General features: G+C 42.4%; 2 long non-coding RNA genes across 2 annotated transcripts in view; one reads left to right on the forward strand and one right to left on the reverse strand.

Moving 5' to 3' along the window:
• LOC122174500 (uncharacterized) overlaps window positions 1–12,564 on the reverse strand; it is a 143,695-nt gene extending 131,131 nt beyond the window's left edge. Inside the window, exon 1 of the long non-coding RNA XR_010592311.1 lies at window positions 12,433–12,564. This is a non-coding gene — a long non-coding RNA (uncharacterized LOC122174500). The remainder of the gene's footprint in view (window positions 1–12,432) is intronic.
• On the forward strand, window positions 1,812–7,832 carry LOC101947888 (uncharacterized). Its single transcript, XR_010592312.1, has 3 exons — window positions 1,812–2,227; window positions 6,103–6,257; window positions 7,404–7,832. It is a non-coding gene; the product is annotated as an uncharacterized LOC101947888 (long non-coding RNA).
• Window positions 12,565–19,930: the final 7,366 nt, after the last annotated feature.

Raw genomic sequence — 19,930 nt, forward strand, 5'->3', positions numbered from 1 at the left:
CAAAAGAGTGCTGTACTCAGCCCCTTTTGTTCCAATTTGAAGGAAGAGACAAATCTGTTGTTTTTTTTAAAACCAGTTCTTCATCCTGTTTGTACAGTTTAGCCTTTAATCAACTTATTAATTAAAGGCTTACTCCTGATATAGGGCCAAATTTCTTGTTGATATAACTCCAAGGGACTTTAATGGAGTTACATCAGCAAACAAATTCATACCATAGATTTTTAATTGGACTCCTTCCTGGATCCCCCATTTTCTATGCATTTTATCCTCTCCATGAGCACCCCGTACTTGGCTTCTTGGAAATAACAGATAATCCCCACAATCGGATATTCTTTAATGCCAGATTAACAGTTGCTGACAACGAGTTCAGGGTGGAGAATACTGTTCATATACCTCAGGCATGAGCATGAGCCAAAGGAAGTGGTATTCAGAAGGAGGCATATTGCACATCTGTGGCCAGTCAAAGAAGAGGTTGAGAAGGAAGTGCTGTCATTGCAGATGAGATGATGAACACCTGAAGATTTCATCAGTGCATTGTTTGAGTCTCTCCATGACAGAAAACAGAGTAATGACCATTGAGAGAGGAAGGATTAAGGAACAAGTCTGGGAATCAGGAGGCCCAATTCTGGGTTTATGCCAATTTTACACTTGTGCACCTGAATTGACTTCATGGGACTGCTTCTGATTTACACTATCGTAAGTGAGATCAAACCATCAGCTCTGTGTTCTCAGGGAAGTCAGTTAGGCCAAGATTTTTAAAGGTATTTAGGCATTGCTGTGCTCAGCATTGCAATGCTGAACTGATTTAGGAACCTAAATCGCATATTCAGAAGTGACTTAGGCACTTACGAGCTGTCCATAAATTACATAACATTTTTTGGTGATTTTCAAGACCCAGCCATCTCTTGTAACACTTTGCAACACTAAAACAAATATGCAAGTTTAAGGATCCATCCATCTCCAGTGCATTACATAATTTATGGACGGCCCCTTAGTCTAAATCCCATTGACTGTCAATGAGATGTTGTCTCATAGGTGCCTAAATCCCTTTTGAAAATGAGATTTAGGCTCCTAAATCAGTTCAGAATTGCAATGCTGAGCACAGCAATGCCTAAATACCTTTAAAAATCTGGGCTTTAGGGACAAATCTTGCCCTGATGTACTCCCATTGCATTTTTGTTGGATCACTGGTGTTATATAGGGTGTAAATCAAGGCAGAATTTGGTCCTCTCCTCCTCCTCGGTATCCTCATCTGTAAAATGGTAATAGTTACTTCAAAAGGAGGTTGGGAGGCAGGCTACATTATTTAACACTGGTAAAGTATGTTAGAATCCTTACCTGGAGGGTGCTATATACTGATTCTTCTCTTCATCCACCAGTGTAAATCAGGAATAAATCCAATGGAGTTTCACTGGTGTAAAAGGTATTATTACAATGACAATTACTTAAACAATGATGTGAGAAATAAAAGATTGTTAATTACTATTAATTACATAGTCACACAAGGAAGTATTGGGGGAAGCGGGTTAAGGGAGAGGTACTGTATCATTTTTCTCCTGCTAGAAGCACAAAATGCTGAGTTTACTCTAGTGATTTGAAAACTACCCTTCCAGGATACACAGCTGAAGCACCAAGAGTACTTTCTGCTGACCTATGAATTTCTCACAAATTAATTTACTCCTTAGCAATGTTCACTGACCAAAATAGAAGTTGTGCAGAGTTTTTACTGGCAGGTAATTTTGTTAAGTACCGTAAGTCAGTATTTCTAGGCAAGGCTACTATCATAATATGCTTTTCTATTTTTTTTTAAGCAAGAGAGGAAATATCAGCACTTTTACGCTTATAGGAATTCGGACTCATTTGATCCTGCAAACTTGACTCATGTGAATACTCTCGTTGGCTTTAATGGAAAGCTTCACAAGTATGTACCAGAGAGCCGAGAGAAAAGATGGAGCAGCAATTAACTGCCAATCTGAGAGAGAGAAGACTTGGGTTCAGTTCTGCACTCTTCCATAGACTTTCTCTGGGACTCTGGGTAAGGAGAGAGACGGCCCTTCTTCCCAGCCTCAGCTCTGTGGCTGCTGTGGGGGAGATACCCGCCTCCTTCCAACCCCAGCTCGGGGGTTATTGCGGTGGGGGGAGAGAGTGAGAGACCCCCCTCCTTCCCAGCCGCAGCTCGGGGGCTGCCGCAGCGAGGCAGAGCAGGCACATCCATCGCATTAGAAAGGTAAGACTAATGATATTAAAATTTGAGTTGTGTGTTTTTAATTGTAGAACAAAAATGTTAATTATTATTAAGGGTTTTTTATATAGCACTTTGGATAAAGGTGCTTTACAATAGTTAGCCAATGGTACAAACAACATTTGGAAAGATCATTAAGTGGTCCGCTGAACCCCTCAGCAATTTTCAAGTGGTCCACGGAAAAAAAAAGTTTGAGAACCACTGGTTTAAAATAGGTTTCAGAGTAGCAGCCGTGTTAGTCTGTATCCGCAAAAAGAACAGGAGTACTTGTGGCACCTTAGAGACTAACAAATTTATTAGAGCGAAAGCTTATGCTCTAATAAATTTGTTAGTCTCTAAGGTGCCACAAGTACTCCTGTTCTTTTTGTGGTTTAAAATAATTGCATTTGCAGTCCTTGCTCTGTGCTATAAAGTCTATGTCCGCTTATGTTTGCTTACCAGTATATTCACTCTTTAAAAGTGATAGAAGGCCAACCCCTAAAATAAAACAATTACATTATTATATTCCAGTACAGCCCAGTGCTCCAGCTCGAGAAATGGGCCCCAGTAAGCTAGGGTCTGTACAAACACAGAGACACAGTCCCAACTCCAAAGACCTTACAAACTAAGAAGGAAAATGACATCCAAAGGGTACGTAGGCAGAGGGATCCAATTAAATAGATAGATGTTTGTATACATTTGCTAAGTAATTTTTTATTATTATAAAGTGCTAACTTTCCTCACCTGCTGCCCTCAGGCTAGCCTCAATAAATTGACTGATTTCTTGTAGATGTCGCAATGGAAGTTGGCATTGGGACAATACCCCAGTTTGCTCTCAGAATGAGTGCAAATTTCCCATTCTCTGTCTCCTATCACTGCAGAGGAAATCTTTGATTAGCCACCTGGAGCTGGATACCTTTTTATCTATGTTTTTACTGCTGGCTGAAGAACAAAAACAGTGGAGGGGAATAAAGAGGATCTGGGGAATTATAGACCAGTCAGCCTAACTCTGACACCCAGAAAGATACCGGAACAAATTATCAAACAATTGATTTGCATGTACCTAAAGGATAATATGGTTGTAAGTAAAAGCCAACATGGATTTGTCGAGACCAAATCATGCTAAATCAATCTAATTTCTTTCTTTGACAGGTTCACTGACCTAGTGGATAGTGGGGAAGCAGTAGATGTGATATATCTTGATTTTAGTCAGGCTTTTGACATTTTCATAAGGAAACTAGGGAAATTACTATTGGTTGAATAACTGTAGTGAAAGAGTAGTTATCAATGGTTCACTGTCAAAAAGGAAGAACATATCTAGTGGAGTCCTGCAGTGGTCCTGGGTCTGGAACTATTCAACATTTTCACTGATAACTTGGATACTTGAGTGGAGAGTATGCTTATAAAATTTGCAGGTGACACTAAGATGGGAGAGGTTACAAGCACTTTGGAGGAAAGGATTAGAATTCAAAATGACCTTGACAAATTGAAGAATTCGTCTGAAATCAACAAGATTATATTCCATAAAGACAAGAGCAAAGACCTCCTCTTAGGAATCAAATTCACAGCTACAAAAAGGGGAATAAATAGCTTGGAAGCATACTGTTGAACAAGATCTGGGGGTTATAGTGGACCACAAATTGAATATAAGTCTTTTTTGCAACTGCATCACATTGTTGGCTACTGTAAGTTTGGGTTGTATTAACAGGAACGTTGCATGTGTAAGACATGGGAGGTAATTTTACCACTCTACTCAGCACTGGGGAGGCCTCAGCTGGAGTATGGTATCCAGTTTTGGGCATCGCACTAAGAAGGATGTGGAAAAATTAAAGACAGTCCAGAAGACAGCAACAAAAATAATAAAAGGTTTAGAAAGAGGAAAGATTTAAAAAACTAGGTATGTTTAGTCTCCAGAAAAGAAGACTGAAGGGGGATCTGATAACAGTCTTCAAATATGGTAAGGGCTGTTATAAAGAGGATTGTTCTCCACGTCCAATTAGAATTGCCAGGCATCCGATTTTCGATTGGAACACCCGGTTGAAAAGGGACTCTGGCGGCTCCGGTTAGCACTGCTGACTGGGCCGTTAAAAATCCATTCCATGGTGCAGTGAGGCTAAGACAAGCTCCCTGCCTGCTGTGGCTCCGCCAGCTCCCAGAAGCAGCAGCATGTCCCCCCCTCCAGCTCCTAGGCATAGGGGCAGCCAGGGGGCTCCGTGCGCTGCCTCCGCCCCATGCGCCAGCTCCACAGATCCAATTGGCCGGGAACCACGGCCAATGGGACCTGCAGGGGTGGCGCCTGCGGATGGGGCAGCCCACAGAGCCACCCAGCCATGCCTCCACGTAGAAGCCAGAGGTGGGACATGCTGCTGCTCCCAGGAGCTGCCTGAGGTAAGCACCTCCTGTAGCCTGCACCCCCTCCCACACCCCAATCCCCTGCCCCAGCCCTGATCACCTTCCTGCACTCTGAAGCCTGAAGCCCCCTCCTGCACCCCAAATCCCTCATCCCTAGCCCCACACCAGAGCATGTACCCCTAGCTGAAGCCCTCACCCCCCTGCCTGCACCCCAACCCCCTACCCAGACCCTCCTCCTGCACCCTGAATCCCTCATTTATGGCCCCACCCTGGAACCCGCACCCCAACCCCCTGAGCCAGCCCAGTGAAAATGAGCGAGTGAGTGAGGGTGAGAAGAGCGAGTGGCAGAGGGAGGGGGGATGGCGTGAGCGGGGGTGGGCAAGGGTGTTCGGTTGGAATCCTGGGCATTGGAGGATTTTAAGAACAGGTTAGACAAACAACTGTCAGGGATGGTCTATGTCTATTTTGTCCTCTCTCATCACAGGAGGATGGAGGGGGTGACCTCTCAAGGTCCTTTTCAACCTTACATTTCTATGAGTCTATACACTGTATGAAAGGCTTGCGAATCAGCCACTTCCAGAAGGCTTTGTTTCTGGGGGAAAGTCTCAGACAAGCTGGGTATGCAATTATCACTTGTTTGAAAATCTGTGCCTCAGGCTGTATGTAGGGCCACACGTTCACCTACGCAGGAACGACCCTCATCAAAATCTGGAAATTCCCCTTACAGAGTTTCCTGACATGATTCTTTCAGGGGGCAGAATGAGCGGGAGGCTCAAATCTGAAGCCCAGCAGATCCTTACACTGAATGGAATCTCAGGGGCTTCAGCGAGGCCAGGGCCATCTTCACAAAGACCATGTGGGTCCAGAGTGGGTTTCCATGCCCTCCGAGCATCATTAATGTACCATGCAGTTGGTGGAAGAATGACAACTGGACAAGGCCCTTTTCCTCAGATCTGGTCCTGCACAGGTGTGACTAGATATCACATGGCATGTCATTCTCAAAGCATCTTTGAATGGGTCAATGTTACACATAAACCCATTTTCTACCATCTTGTCATATATAACAGAGTGAAAACATTTTAAGGAAGGGAGGATGATATAATACTCCCATTGTCTGGAGACTGGCGGGTAAACCATTATACCTCTTAATAATTTTAGGCTCTGGATGGCACATTTTTGATAGCTACAGAAGCTCTCTGGCTGTACACATCTGGTTTAGAACCTCCTGTACTCTCCTTTAAAGATCAAACTCCCCATTTGTTCTTTAGTCGATGTTGCTTCTGGCTCAAAGTCACACTGTCTTACTCAAAAGCAGAGTCAAATGTAAGAAATTGTTCAGTAATTAACTGGTAATTTGTAGAGGAGGTAAGGTGTCTTTACAGTAGGGGCATAATGGGATCCTATTGAAAACTGTCTGAAAGTACTGCATGAAAATACAGTGAAAGACATTTGACCTCATCTACACCGGTTTCACAAATAAAGCCTTAATAATAGCTTGCAATCACACGTGACTGGGCATTATTTCCCAGACACGCAAGGTCCGGACTACAGGGCCAGAAGCAGTGACTCATTCTGCCAGCTGCTGGGATGGTACAGAGCAGCTTGCTATTCTGCAATGAGCCATTTGATGCACGTTGTAAAAGCCTCCTATACATCTGATTCCTCCAGAAAACTTCTGATGGCGGTAAGCAAGAGGGTAGGTTTTTCTTTGTCTGATTCTTTGTTGAATGTACATTTTTGGTGGGAGGAAAGAAAAATAAAATCAGATTTTTTTAAACAAGGCTCACAGAGCTAAGTAATATTAATGATGGTATGTGACTGAAAAAATGGTTCTGAGGGTTTCTCATGCAAAAGCAATATAATGTATGGCTCTACCTTTTACTCACAATGCTGTACATAATGATATTGCAGCAATGTTACTTCTGTACATCCAATTCTAAAACAAGGAGATGTGGTCATAAGATTGGGCTGTAGGTCTTTACTATTTATATCATGGGTCAGATCCTCATGTAAATTACGCCATCTGAGGACCTGACCCTATGATTCTATTATCAGAAACTACAACTAGGAAAACTCTGTTTGTCTCATCTGTTAGGTCAGGGCCGAAAGTCAAGATGAAAGGTGATTTTAAAATGGCCATTTCTCCCCACCCACATACATCATCTCTTAGGGCTGATTATTCACCTGCCTACAACCACTTGACACTAGTGCAACACCCACAAAAAGATGAAATCACCAGTATGGCCAACAGTTGTAATGTTGGTGGTACTTTTCAGCAGAAGGTATGTTGTCGTCCCCCCCTCCCAAGTATGGGTGACTCTCCAAAGGTTTGGAGCTTAGTTTCAGAATGAATAAGCAGCCACAAATTGGGGATTGACACAAACTGTATATGACCTCTCTAAATAGCTTGATTTTTCATAATTTGGCTGAAAAAGTTTCACACAAGCTGGCTTACCTCATGAGACTTCTAGGACTTCCTGTTTCTAAACTGCCCTGAACTACCATGAGATTAGCCTTCCTTGGGGTATTTTAGCATTTCTGAGTCCAGACCTGGCTAGAATTCAGACGTGTAGAGTTAACAGCACTAATGAAAAATAATAGTGTGAGGTGGGGAGAAATTAAATGGTCTTTTCAAAAATCTTCAGAAACGCTCAGGTGCAAATTAGCAACATTTCATGCGGGGGAAGGGAGAGAAGGTGAGGAGAACATCTTATCTTGCCTGACCTGTATAATCCATTCCAAGTGTATATATCTGAGGTTGGGTGTAATGCACTCAGCAATGTATCAAAAGTTAAAACCCATCAGAAAAAGCCACTATTCTTTTCCTCAGGATATTCACTGCTACTGATTTCCCACGGACATCCTCTTCACATCACATGCTGTGCTCACGCCTCTTCCATACCTCGGAACAATTGAGTGACTGATATATGGAAAGGTTGAAAATCCTCACCTCTGTAAACTTCCTGAGGATAGAAAATTTCCTGCTTCGTGGCATAAGCCAACCACTACATGGCTGAAGTTAGGAAGAAAGTCTTGGAACCCAGAAAAGCTTGAGGAGACTGGAAGAAAGTTAATGTTGTGACAATATTTTAAAAGGGTAAATGGTATGACCTCGATAATTATAGGCCTGCCAATCTGACATTGATCCCAGGCAAGATAATGGAGCAGCTGATATGGGACTCATGAATAAAGAACTAAAGGAGGGTAATATAATTAATGCCAATCGACATGGGTTTATAAAAAATAGATCCTGTCAAACTAACTTGATATCTTTTTTGAATGAGATTACAAGGTTGGTTGATAAAGGTAACAGTCTTCAGTCTCCTCTGTGGAGTCTGCATTGAGAAGCTGGGGGGGATAGCTCAGTGGTTTGAGCATTAGTCTGCTAAACCCAGCGTTGTGAGTTCAATCCTTGAGGGGTCCACTTAGGGATCTGAGGCAAAATCAGTACTTGGTCCTGCTAATGAAGGCAGGGGGCTGGACTCAATGACCTTTCAGGGTCTCTTCCAGTTCTGAAAGATAGGATATTTCCACATATTATATTATAAGCCACAAAACTCTGGAGACTTATGATCTCCCACGCTGAATGGATGCCAAGAATTCCATTCATTCATTCAGGTCCCTCTGCATCTCTTACATCTCTCACTGGCTGCCAGGCAACTCTAGCAACGTTGCAGTATCTGTGCCATACAAGTGCTGTTTCATTTATTAATTTATTTATTCATTAGAAAGCCACCCATGACCCATAATGGGATGTTATCCTGTCCCCAGGCACAAGCAACAGGTGCAGATGCTAATCAATCAGAGCTTAGGCGATTCACACCATTTGCAGGCATAGACAGAGACGTGTTCAAACATACACAAGCACCCAAATCAGGGCAAATCCATTCTTAAAAACACAGCTAGAATTCATGTTCTCCCCTATCCGTCCTCTGTGTGTTACTGCCCATTCCATTTTCCTACAGATTCTAAAAATCAGACAAAATGCCTTCATTGTAGTGTGACACAAAGCAGAGGAAATCCATTTTACTCAGGCCCTGCCTACTCTGCTGTCTCATTTAATACTGTTGTCAGACGCTTTTGGTGTGATGCTCTGCTCTGTTCAATGTTGATATCAATTGGCTGCGTGCGTGTGTTCCCTCTGCGTGCTGCCCCAGCTCTACGCAGATAGCTGACACAGCAGACCCCGAGGGAACCCCCAATGACCACAGACTCTAGTAAGGTACGAAGGCACCCGGGCCAGGTTTATTGTCGAAGAGAAACACAGTCTCCAACTCCCTGGCATAGAAGTCTAAGGTGCTACTAGCTAGTACATATGTGCTTCCTGACAATGGACTCAGCTCAGTCAGTGGCGGGACTTTCCACTGCCCCTTCGGCTGCACAAAGACATCCACTCAGGGATTCATTCTTATACACAGGTACAACAGATTACACATCACTCCTGACATATTGAGGTGCTACCCCTCTACGTAGCAAGGTACAATCCCTCTACATAGTAAGGTGCCGCCTCTCACCTTGTACATGTTGGTTCGAACAAAACAACTCTATTCATCATATTACCCTTTTGGCCCTGTCATTGGGATGGGTCAGCTTGTTCCTTGTTATCTGTGTGGAACATAGAAGTATGCGAATGTTCTGATATCTGGTGTCCCGTACCTTTTAGGTATGTCTCTTTTTGCAGCATCAGCCCTTTCCTTGCCAGCTTCTGTGAGCAGGGCCTGCCTCTGGCTCACAGCTTAACTTTGCTTTATGTTAGCAAAGTCTTGACCATTACTTTAGTTCAGGCCTCATACTGGGCCTCTGATAAGTGTTTATGTTTCAGGGTCTCATTTTACTACAAATACCGTGATACATTCATGACTTATCCACAAGACCTGCAGCCAAAAATCTGTTTCTAAGTCTGACTTCTTTAATAAGCTAGATGCGGTGACATAAGAGGTGAAAGGAGTATTTGTGCTGTGGCCCCAGCCTCGGCTCCCTTATCCTGTCCGTGTCTCCCACCCCCCCAGAGCTGTGGCTCGGCTCCCGGCTTTGTGGAGGGTGCACGGACAGGGACAATGGGGGGTACAAGGTAAAAAGTTTGGGGACCACTGCTTTAAGGGCTGAACTTCCCTGACAGTCTGCATGGGGCACTGTGAAACTCTTGTTATGCACAGCCAATTGAAACTGGACAGAGGATAAAGCAGATCTGAGATCTCTTACACGCTCTTTAATCACCAAGTGACCACCGAACACCACTGTGCCTTGCTCCTCCTTTCTCCACCGATGGCTGAGTAAGGGTCAAACCCAAATAAATCTCCCAAACGTACTCTTATTCCAAACCACACTGCAAGATATCCACCATACCTGGAGTTGAATATTTGAAGTTCTAGGAATCAACCTGGTAGTAAACTCTGAATGCACTTTAAAATAATAGATTTCGGCTCATAATTCCATGCCCAAGACACATTAACACAGTCTGGATTTTATTCAGCCTACAAAAAAAACCAATGCAGCAAATGGAAATACGCCCTAGTATATGGACAGTGCGGACAGTTATATCCATGTAAAGATCAATACATAATACTCTCATGAGATAAGAAGTGCTTTATTCCTCAGTCTTTGTATTTCATGTCTGAGATTTATCGTTGTACTTGGAAAGTTTCCTAGTTATTGGCTTTACCCTTTTCAAGGACTATGGAATGAAGGACAGTTGTGATTACCTATTAACTGTCCACTTCATTTGACTGTAAATCATGGTGAAAAATTCCAATTTTACATATTTAAAACAGTGGAAAATATATATGACCGGTCACAACTTTTTGTTAGAATTGTGCTAATGCTTCAATGAATACATTATAAGAGTGACCATAAATTATTCTGTCTTTGAAAAGAAAAAAAAAAGACAATATCAGCCAACCATAACGATTATGCCATTCTCAGAGCTGGCAAGACCTTAAAGTGGAAAACAACGTGTAGTCATTACGAATGCTTTCATTTTGGCAAGGATCAAATCGCTCCATTGGTTTCAGTTGTAACCTAACACAAAGAATAGTCAATGGCTAAGGTGAAGACATACATGTTCTCCCTGTTTGAATTAATATCTTTTCACAGCCCCAGACTATCTTAATGTGCTTTCACATTCTCTGCAGAGACAAAGTTCTTTTACCACTACCTAGGTGGACGTCCTTCCACAAAACCAAACATCTCCACTCCACTGTATAGTCCAATGAGACCAGGAACTCTGTTTGACAGGAAAGTTTTGAGAATGTTGGGTCCCAATCTTTTTGCCAAGGGATTGCTTTGATTTCAGACAGATCCATTTTCAACTGCTATAATTCACTAGCATGCACAGTTGTACTTAAGCTCATTCTCCTATGCCCTGGCCTACCTGTGCCTGGCCCAGCTGTGCAGACAAATGGCAGTGTTACTGTACCAAAAGCTCTGTAGATATTTGCAATCATTTTGCAGGAACTTTCTCTCCTAAGCCCCAGAGACAGGATGCATGATATCAGCCTCTTACATATATCATCAGGTTTCTAATATAAAATAACTAGAGACCTACGTTGTGGATAAGGCTAAGTCTTGCAGTTCCGAGCCATTGTTTCTGTGGTTTCCCCATTTTCCCTTCCACCATTATAATCTGAGGGTCTCTAACCATCTGCAAACATGATTTCAAATGCCACCCTCCTGGGTGCTTGAGAGCTGAGAAACAGCCCACTGAAAACTGTAGCAGAACCTAGAGGATTTGGGGCCAGTAAAATGTAGCACTGAACAAATGAATTCCAGTTTATCTGCTCTGAACTCAAGACAGCCAGGAACTGGGGGAAGAAGTTTATAAGCAGTAGCGGCAACCACTTCTGCAGAACATCTGCCTTTTGGGGATCTGCCAAATACATTGACATGTAGAACAGCTAATCCAAATGATAGCCAGTGATCTCCCCAAAAAACAAAACATACTCTAAACATTTGAGATGCACGACACTGCAGAGTGGGTACCAAGTACAATCCCCATATTTAAAACCAAAAAATCACTCTCGAAACAGTATCATTCACTATCATTTCCTTTTATTTCACAATACATTGGCTCAGGTCGTAAGTATCATAAATAGGCATAGTTCCATTGAAGTTAATGGATCTTTGCTAATTTACACCAGCTGAGGTTCGGTCCAAATATGTTTAGCCCACAAATTTCTGTTGCCTTTGTAATATACCAGAAGCATTTGGGTGGGTGACAGCTTATTGCTAGTATGATACGTGTGTGCAGTGGTTATAACAGGGACTCATGGGTCCTTTCCTGACTCTGATACTGCCAATGTGCCAGCTGGGGAAGATATTTAGGTCTAAATTTACAGAAAGTTATGTGCACAAATGCTGGTGCAAAAATTGTGTGTGTATTTGTGCATCGAAGCCACATGTAAAATTACCAGAATTACATTACTTGAAAATCTTGCCCAAAAATCTCTCTTTATTTCCATCTAGTCAGTGGGAATATCATTGCCTGCTTCATAGTGGTATTGTGTAGCAACGTTTGCAAAGTTGCTATCTTCAGGTGAAAGACTGCATAGGTTTAGTGAAAGAAGAATCAAAACCAACAAAGTTACTATGCAAATTATGAGAATTGGGCCCCTAATGTATCAACATATCTCCACTGCCCATCTCTGTAGCATTTAGGCACTGAATAGAGTGTGTACAGAACATCATGTATGAGAATGCAAAGTACTGTTACTCTCAATAACAGCAGGTGACCTCTTCCCACAATAGGTCTGGGCATTCAGAATAGTTTGCTAGAATCCATCTGGTTACATCCTGGAGGTTTGTAATGGTTATCCTCCCAATTTGGATGTCAGAGAGTTGAAAGCTATTCAGCGTTTACTTACCTCCCCACAGATGAAAAGCTTCTGCAGCCGATGTGCTGATTCCAGCCCTACTGCTTTTCTTCTGTTGTTTTGTCTCCAATACCCTGTCCTTTGTTGCACTGTTTATTGTTTCATAGTTTTAAAATGAATTCATGGAACTGAAAACAAAAGTGATTCATAAGATCTTCACAAGGTCACAGCTAAAAGTGACAATAAGCTAATGCAAGAAGAGAATGAGTGATGCTTTAGGATCCACATGTTAATAACTATGTCTCAGCAGTTTGATTAGCGGCAACATAGGGCAATCCAACCTTTGTACTTGGGAGGAATGTCTTAACAGTTTCTAATTCAAATGGTTTTCACTGCAAAGACTATCCAGCATAGGCATAAAATGTCTCTTTAGGAGCAGATTCTAATATGCCAACTCATGCTGTATAGCTCCTTAGTCCTTGAATAGCCCCAAGTGAGCTCAGTAGGAGTAAGGGGCTATCCAACATGAGGAATATTAGAGTCTGGCAGTCTCGTATAAGGAACTGTTCTTTAGTGGTAATAGCATGAACAGAACTGCTGAGTTCTGTGTCTTGTTCTGGAATCGGTCTCCTCTGGAATCATCACACTGAGAAGGAGGGTTTCAGAAAATTCCAGCTTTGGGAGGGAGAGGAAGGGAGGATTGTTTTGTTTTATTTACACTGCTGTGGTGTTAACGAGTGATTCTACTTAAAACTGGGAGTAGTTACATTTTGGGGGGCGGAAAGGGGAGGAGAAATCAAACAGCTAAATTGTATGCAATATCTGAGCAGAATTAAACAGAAGGGAAGTCAGTCCACAGTGTCAAATGTGGAACTTATTTTCTACATCTCGTGGATCTGAATTAAATCTAGACCCAGAAGCACAGGATGTTCAAGCAGGCTGAGCACTTGGAGAAAAAAAAAATAAGATAGTTAAAACACCAAACCACAGAGAATCTCAACTCCAATGTGTACTGAAGGAAAACCTGGGCTCCTGCCAAGCCTTTCTATAAAACCAAGAGGAGACTTTCTTCTAAAGATTATCTTCTTTATTGGCAAACAGTCCTTTTCTGGGTATGATTGCTTCACAGGACCTGTCTGTCCTAGTGATGAAATTCAGTGACGAACCTGAGGGTTCTGCAAAAACAGATTGCACCTTTTTGTGAATTATTATGTCTGCAAAAATGCAAACACAGCTAGTTTTGTTCAACAATTCAAACAGATGTCAGGAACATGATAGGCTTATTCCAATTATTTCTTTTGTGCACCACAGACTTCATAGAACATGCAGGAATAGGTCTCTTAAAATGTAACATTTTATTAATTTTCCAAGGTTCAGTGTGGTAATTCACATAACGTAAAAAAAAAAAACCCACAAAATGTAAACCAAAGTACTGAGACAATACAAGGAACTCCAAACACATACGATTATCCCTGGAAACTTACAAGATTCATATACGACTCTTTGCAGTATGGAAATAATATCAAGATCATGTAAGAAACTCTGATACAAAAGCATGACTGAGCTCCACTAGTCTCTAGGTTTTTTTTCTTCTATATTAACATATAATTTCCAGTCTCGCAATGAGGGATGGAATCAAACTATCATCTCTTTACCTCCATGGGATCTACAAACTGACCCCATAGTCCATGCTTATCACAAGAAAAACAGAATAGCGGAGCACATGCTGGTGGTGACAGTGAAAGGAAATTGATTGTAATTATGAAATAAGGTCACCTTTCTGTCTGTGTGTCAGCTGCAAGCCAGCGATAGATATGGGTGATATTTCTCCCTACTGATGCATGAGTGACACATGAAAGTCTTCAAGCAGCAGCTGCTTGCATAAAAGCCAAAGAACATAATCAAAAGCAATAAGCAACTGCCCTTTAGACGGGAGTGAAATGAAGTGGGGTTGTGCAGCTGACTGACAGTTTTGTAACAACAAAAATTAAAAAGTTTAAACTCTATTGTGCTGGTAATGGGCTCATGCTTTTTCTTGTATGGTTTCTACTGCATCTGCGCCCTTTGTGAAAAAATACATACAATGAAGAGGGAAAGAGTAGAAGGTTTTCCTTGCAATTAAGGGCCTGGCCCAGGTCTCAGGAAATCTGAATTCAGTTCCTGGCTCTGCCACTGACTTCTCATGTGAACTGGGGCTGAGTCAGTTCATCTGAGCATGCTTTACTTTCCCCATCTGTAAAATGGGAGTAACCCTATTTCCTCCCTTCCACCCTTCGTCATCTTTTCAGGGCAGGGACTGCCTCTTACAGCATACATGTACAGTGCCTAGAACAATGGGGCCCTGATCCTAGTTTAGATCTGTAGCCTGATCTTCCTCACACAGTAGTCAAAGGCAAAACTCCCACCCATTTCCATGGTGCAGGATTAGGGCCTATTATTTCTATTCTAGTAGTGTATATAGAAGTACAATGGACAGTTTAACTTTGCAATAAGCATAATTCTTTCTAGCAAGGCTAACCCTAATCTTCTCCTCTCTTAATATGGTTTCCATTTCTCTTTTTTTCCAAAGCTATTTGAAACCTGCATCACTCAGGGGCTACAGATAAACATAGGGGCCTCTTGCCACTCTTCTCTGCTGTCTCCTGAGCCAGAAATCTGCTGCCTGGTGTTTGGGGAAGGCAGGTTGTCTGTCAGGTGCCTGGAAGAGGAGGAAAGTGAGGGGATGTGGTGAAGTGAGGTTCCACTCCACCCAGTTCTCCACTTTCTCAGGATCTTCAACCAGTGGTATAAGTTCAAGACTGCAGTTTATGCTGAGGCTGGGCAACTGAGAATCAATAAGCCACAATGAGTTCCCTGTCAGCCTCTCCACTCAGCACTCAAGCTCATTCTGGGGAGTGTATCCCTAGAGAATCTAGATTTCATGGGGCATTATTATCTAACACAAGAAACCACCATTCAACAGCACTCATCTGTCAACATGCCAGTTTACATACTAATAAAACAACGCTCTTTTACAACAGTGGTTCCCAAAGCCGGTCCGCCGCTTGTTCAGGGAAAGCCCCTGGCAGGCCGGATCAGTTTATTTACCTGCCGCGTCCGCAGGTTCGGCCGATCGCAGCTCCCACTGGCCGCGGTTCACCGCTCCAGTGGCTCCAGGTCACTTAAGGATCTCAAAGGTCCTCATGGACATTAATTAAGCCTCACAACACCCATAGGAGGTACGTTTGAAATATAGAGGGATCTCTTTACCCAAACTGACACGGAGCCAGCTTTAAGACAGACTGAGGCAGCCGTTTAACAGGGCACAGGATCATTATGTACCACTTAAGGACAAGATGTAAAGAAGTCGCACCGTAGGTACAGTGGACAGTTTGAATAACTTTTTCATAATAATGTAAATATTCTCCTGAGGAAATGGAAGGAACAAGTAACACCATCAAAAAGTCTTATCTCCAGGTTTCCACTTGCATTTAACAGATATGGGAGAGTCAAATAATTCACAGTATCAGGGGGTAGCGGTGTTAGTCTGTATCTACAAAAACAACAAGGAGTCTGGTGGCACCTTAAAGACTAACAGATTTATTTGGGCATAAGCTTTCGTGGGTAAAATAATAAAAAAAAATAATTCACAGAATCCATTGTGACAGGTTGGATCATAGAAACCCCCTTGGGAACTGCCACCTGATGTGCCAAGACTACTTCTTCCCCTGCTTTCCCGCCCTGGCAGCGTAGGACTCCAGCACCCTGCTTTGTTGAGCCAAACACACCAGTCTGCAGCTTTGGGGCACGTGGTTCAGACCCTGGGTCTGTGATGCAGTAGACTGGTGTGTCTGGCTCAACAAGGCAGGGTGCTGGAGTCCTAAGCTGCCAGGGCAGGAAAGCAGGAGCAGAAGTAGTCTTGGCACATCAGGTGGCAGTTCCCAAGGGGGTTTCTGTGATCCAACCCGTTACATCCTTATCCAGAATTTTTGCCGCCAAACCAAACAGTCAGCCTTTGGGCTTACATACTAGTTACAGCACCCTTCTCATGGGTCAAACCTGCCGTGTTCTAGTCATCCCCTCACCTCATGGGCTGTGCAATGAACCAGAAGTTGATAGGAGCTGGAACAAGCGGTGCTGCTACACCACCCGTCATGAAGTGATTTCCCTCATATTCAGGGTTTACAGTTTGGTTCAATGGCTCTCAGCACCCTCACTATACAAATTGTTCCAGCGCCCCTGCAGAGCTTTCAAGATCAAAAATCTTCACATAATAGGGACTGGATTTTTAAAGGGTTTAATTGCACCATAATATGGCAAAATGCACATGGAATTAATGTGACTGCATGGACATACCATAGTGTGTCCAGCTATTTGTGTGCAGAGTTGCTAGATTTGACTATGTAGTCAAGGGAGATGCAAGTGGAAATTCGACAAACAAATGTATATGCATTTGGCACATGCATTTATCCTCTTAACTTTCTTAAAAACCTGGCCCTGGTTACAGAGGCCAAGACATTCAAAAGCAACTAATGATTTTGGGTGCCCAACCTGATTTGGGGTTCCTTGAGTTTTAGTTGCCCAAGAGGACTGATTTCCAAAAAGCACTGAGCTCTCATCCTCTGAGAAAATCAGGCTCCATTTAAAATCTCTTGAGTTGGGAATCCAAGAACTAAGGTTTCCCCAAAATGGCTAGTTTTTTGAAAATCTTGGCCATGGTACATTGACAGATGCTAATGACTACCAATTCTCTCTGATGGATTTATCCACTGGCCGTGGAACAGAAAACAAAAAGTATTCATGGTCAAACAGAATTTTGTGCTATGTGGTGATTGGAACCTCAAAAAATGATTGCATTAAATTAAAAATACAAAGATAAATGCTAATTAGAATCTCTAGACATTGAGAATGGTGAGCAGTCAACATTTAAGACACCTTATGCACCAGAATGAAATAGTTTTTTATGTTTTGAGGATGACTTTCAGATTTGTTGAATTTTAGAAATGTAAAATTAACTGCATCTGTCACATCAACATTGTCTTCCATAAACACCCAGTCAGCATTCAGATTACTACTAGTTAAATATTTAAAGATGATTGCCCTGTGGATCCTGCTGCTTTAATGCCTGCAGACAGCAAAGATTATCTTCTGACCCCACTTCCAAGATCCACAATGTGGGAGAAAGATTTTAAATCAATTCAAGAGTAAAAATAGTTTTCTATCCTTTTAAACATAAAAGGGAAAAAAAGTATTCAAAAAATGCCACTGCAAAATTTGGATCATGAGAGGTTGTGTTCAAGATGAAATAGGGAAAGAGTGATAAAAAATTAGGCACAGCAAGATTAGGAGGGGAAAAGTTAGGCATAGGGGTTTCATTACTGCATATGGAATACATAAAACATACAGTAATAACACAGTGCAGGGGGAATCAACCAGTTGTGCTTGTCTCCTTTTTGTGTCATTTTCTCTCTGTGCTGTATCATTCTCTTTCTTCTCTCTGAAATGTTCAGAGTCTGCAGATCCTGTCACACATTCAAGCACGTTAGGTCTCTTTATCTTCCCCCTCTTACCTATCTTTTCCCCTACAGTTTCAGCAATTTAAAAATAAATGTGAATTAGAAAAGCTGGTTGCATCTGCCTGTGGTGCTTTTCTCACAACTAGCTGAGGCAAACGAAGACCTTGATGACAATGATGCCTCTAGCCCTCCAGGAGTGCAGAGGGCCTGGATGGTAGCTGAATCAGGACAGCTCTGCTCTTTAGCTAGAGGAGAATTCTGGGAGCTAAGTCAAGGGTTACTGCCTGTCTGTGGTATGCAGGCAGGTCAGAGAAGGAGCGAGAATTTGATGATGGATCTGTTGCTATATTGTTCTTCTGGTCATCCTAACAACAATGCAGAACGTGCAGTAGTGGTAAAGGAATAACGACTTGGGAGAAGGATTCTGTCTCCCTGGATCCTTGCCAGTTTCCCCAGTGTACAGCTCTGCTACTCAGGCTGTGCACTGAAGTACCGCATTTGGTTCCAATAACTAAATAAAGGCTGTGCTACACTGAAGACTTAATAGACTGAAATCCTGCCTGGTTTCATTGTGAAATAGCCAAGGGACAAGCTTGGAACAGCTACAAAGTAACATACCAAAGTGGTCCACTGTGGACCATTCTTGATCACCACTTGGAGATTCTTGGTGCCTGCTTCTCCTTCACAAGAGTTTTCTGAAGACACCTCTCTTTGTTTGCTGTTCTCTGGCTTGCAGGTTTAGCCTTTGTGGCTCACCAACACACCTCAATATCCTCATCAAGAAGAGGGATGGAGGGAAGATTAGCACCAAGTACTGCATTCAAGGAGACAGACAAGGCATCATTCAGCATCAAAAGAGCACTATTGTGCCAGGTTGGGCAAGGGGATCTGGTTCTGTAAGAGCTACCTTTTAGAAATGTGTTCACAAGATTATATTTAGGTAGGACTCACTACTTTGTGGCATAAATCAGGTGGGTACAGGAAGAAAGTCTGTGTCGTGAATGCCATGTAGAAAGAGGACCCGAGGAAGTGCTCCGTAAGCTCAGAAGCTTCTCTCTTTCACCAACAGAAGTTGGACCAATAGAAGCTATTACCTCACCAACTTGTTTCTCTATGTCATAGCAAAGACAGAACCACCTTTTGGAACAAGGTCAACCCAAATCAATTGATAAGGAACCATTGTTTGCAAGGGAGGTGTATCATTTAATGTGGGACTGTGGGTGGGTCTGCTGCTTTCTGAGTACAGATTGTTGCTGGACATTGATCCATTAGCCATAGCTCTGCCTAGCTTTAGTCAGAGAAGAAGTGGGACAGGTAAAATTGAAGGAATTCATTGGAGGGGAAGATATATTGATGGGATGGGACAACCTAAAGGATAACTTTGCAGAGGATCCTCCAACACAGGCCATATTTTCAAAAAGTAGCAGTGTGCGTATGGCACATAATTAAGTATGCAGTTGCCATGATAGCATGCTCGAATGCCTAGTTAGCCACGTTTGCACATGCAGTTAGCCAATTTGCTCACACAAGTGCACTAATTGCGCTTGTAAATTAGGATTGTAAATGCAGGCCCAAACTTTATGAAACAATGGGAGCCAGATTTTCCAAAAGTCACATTGGACCAGATCTTTAAAGGACAAAATGTATGCATGCAAGTCAGCTGTTCATGGGATTGTGTGCACAAATGGGAGCTGACTAACCAGCCACTGGCCTAACTAGTGAGTAGTGCCTTGAGCTTGGCACCATAGTAAATGAGTCTACCACGGTATGTGGAACTTCATATGCATTTTTGCATTTGGATCTCTGGTCTGTTTTAAAAATTAGGCCCTTTATGTGACTGTCAAATCACAACCTAAAACCAATCAATACTAACAGTTACTTAAAGTCAATTAAACTAAGTCAATTAGGCTTGGAGAACAGTGTATTTGTTTCCATGGGCCTTCTATATTAATGTATTTCAATTTAAACTCATGATGTCATGTTTCCCTCTGAATAAAGGAATTGATCTGCGTGTCATTCAGAAGGATACTATCTCATAAGTACAATCCACAAAG

The sequence above is a fragment of the Chrysemys picta genome, chromosome 13, assembly GCF_011386835.1.
Source record: "Chrysemys picta bellii isolate R12L10 chromosome 13, ASM1138683v2, whole genome shotgun sequence".
Classification (NCBI taxonomy): domain Eukaryota; kingdom Metazoa; phylum Chordata; order Testudines; family Emydidae; genus Chrysemys; species Chrysemys picta.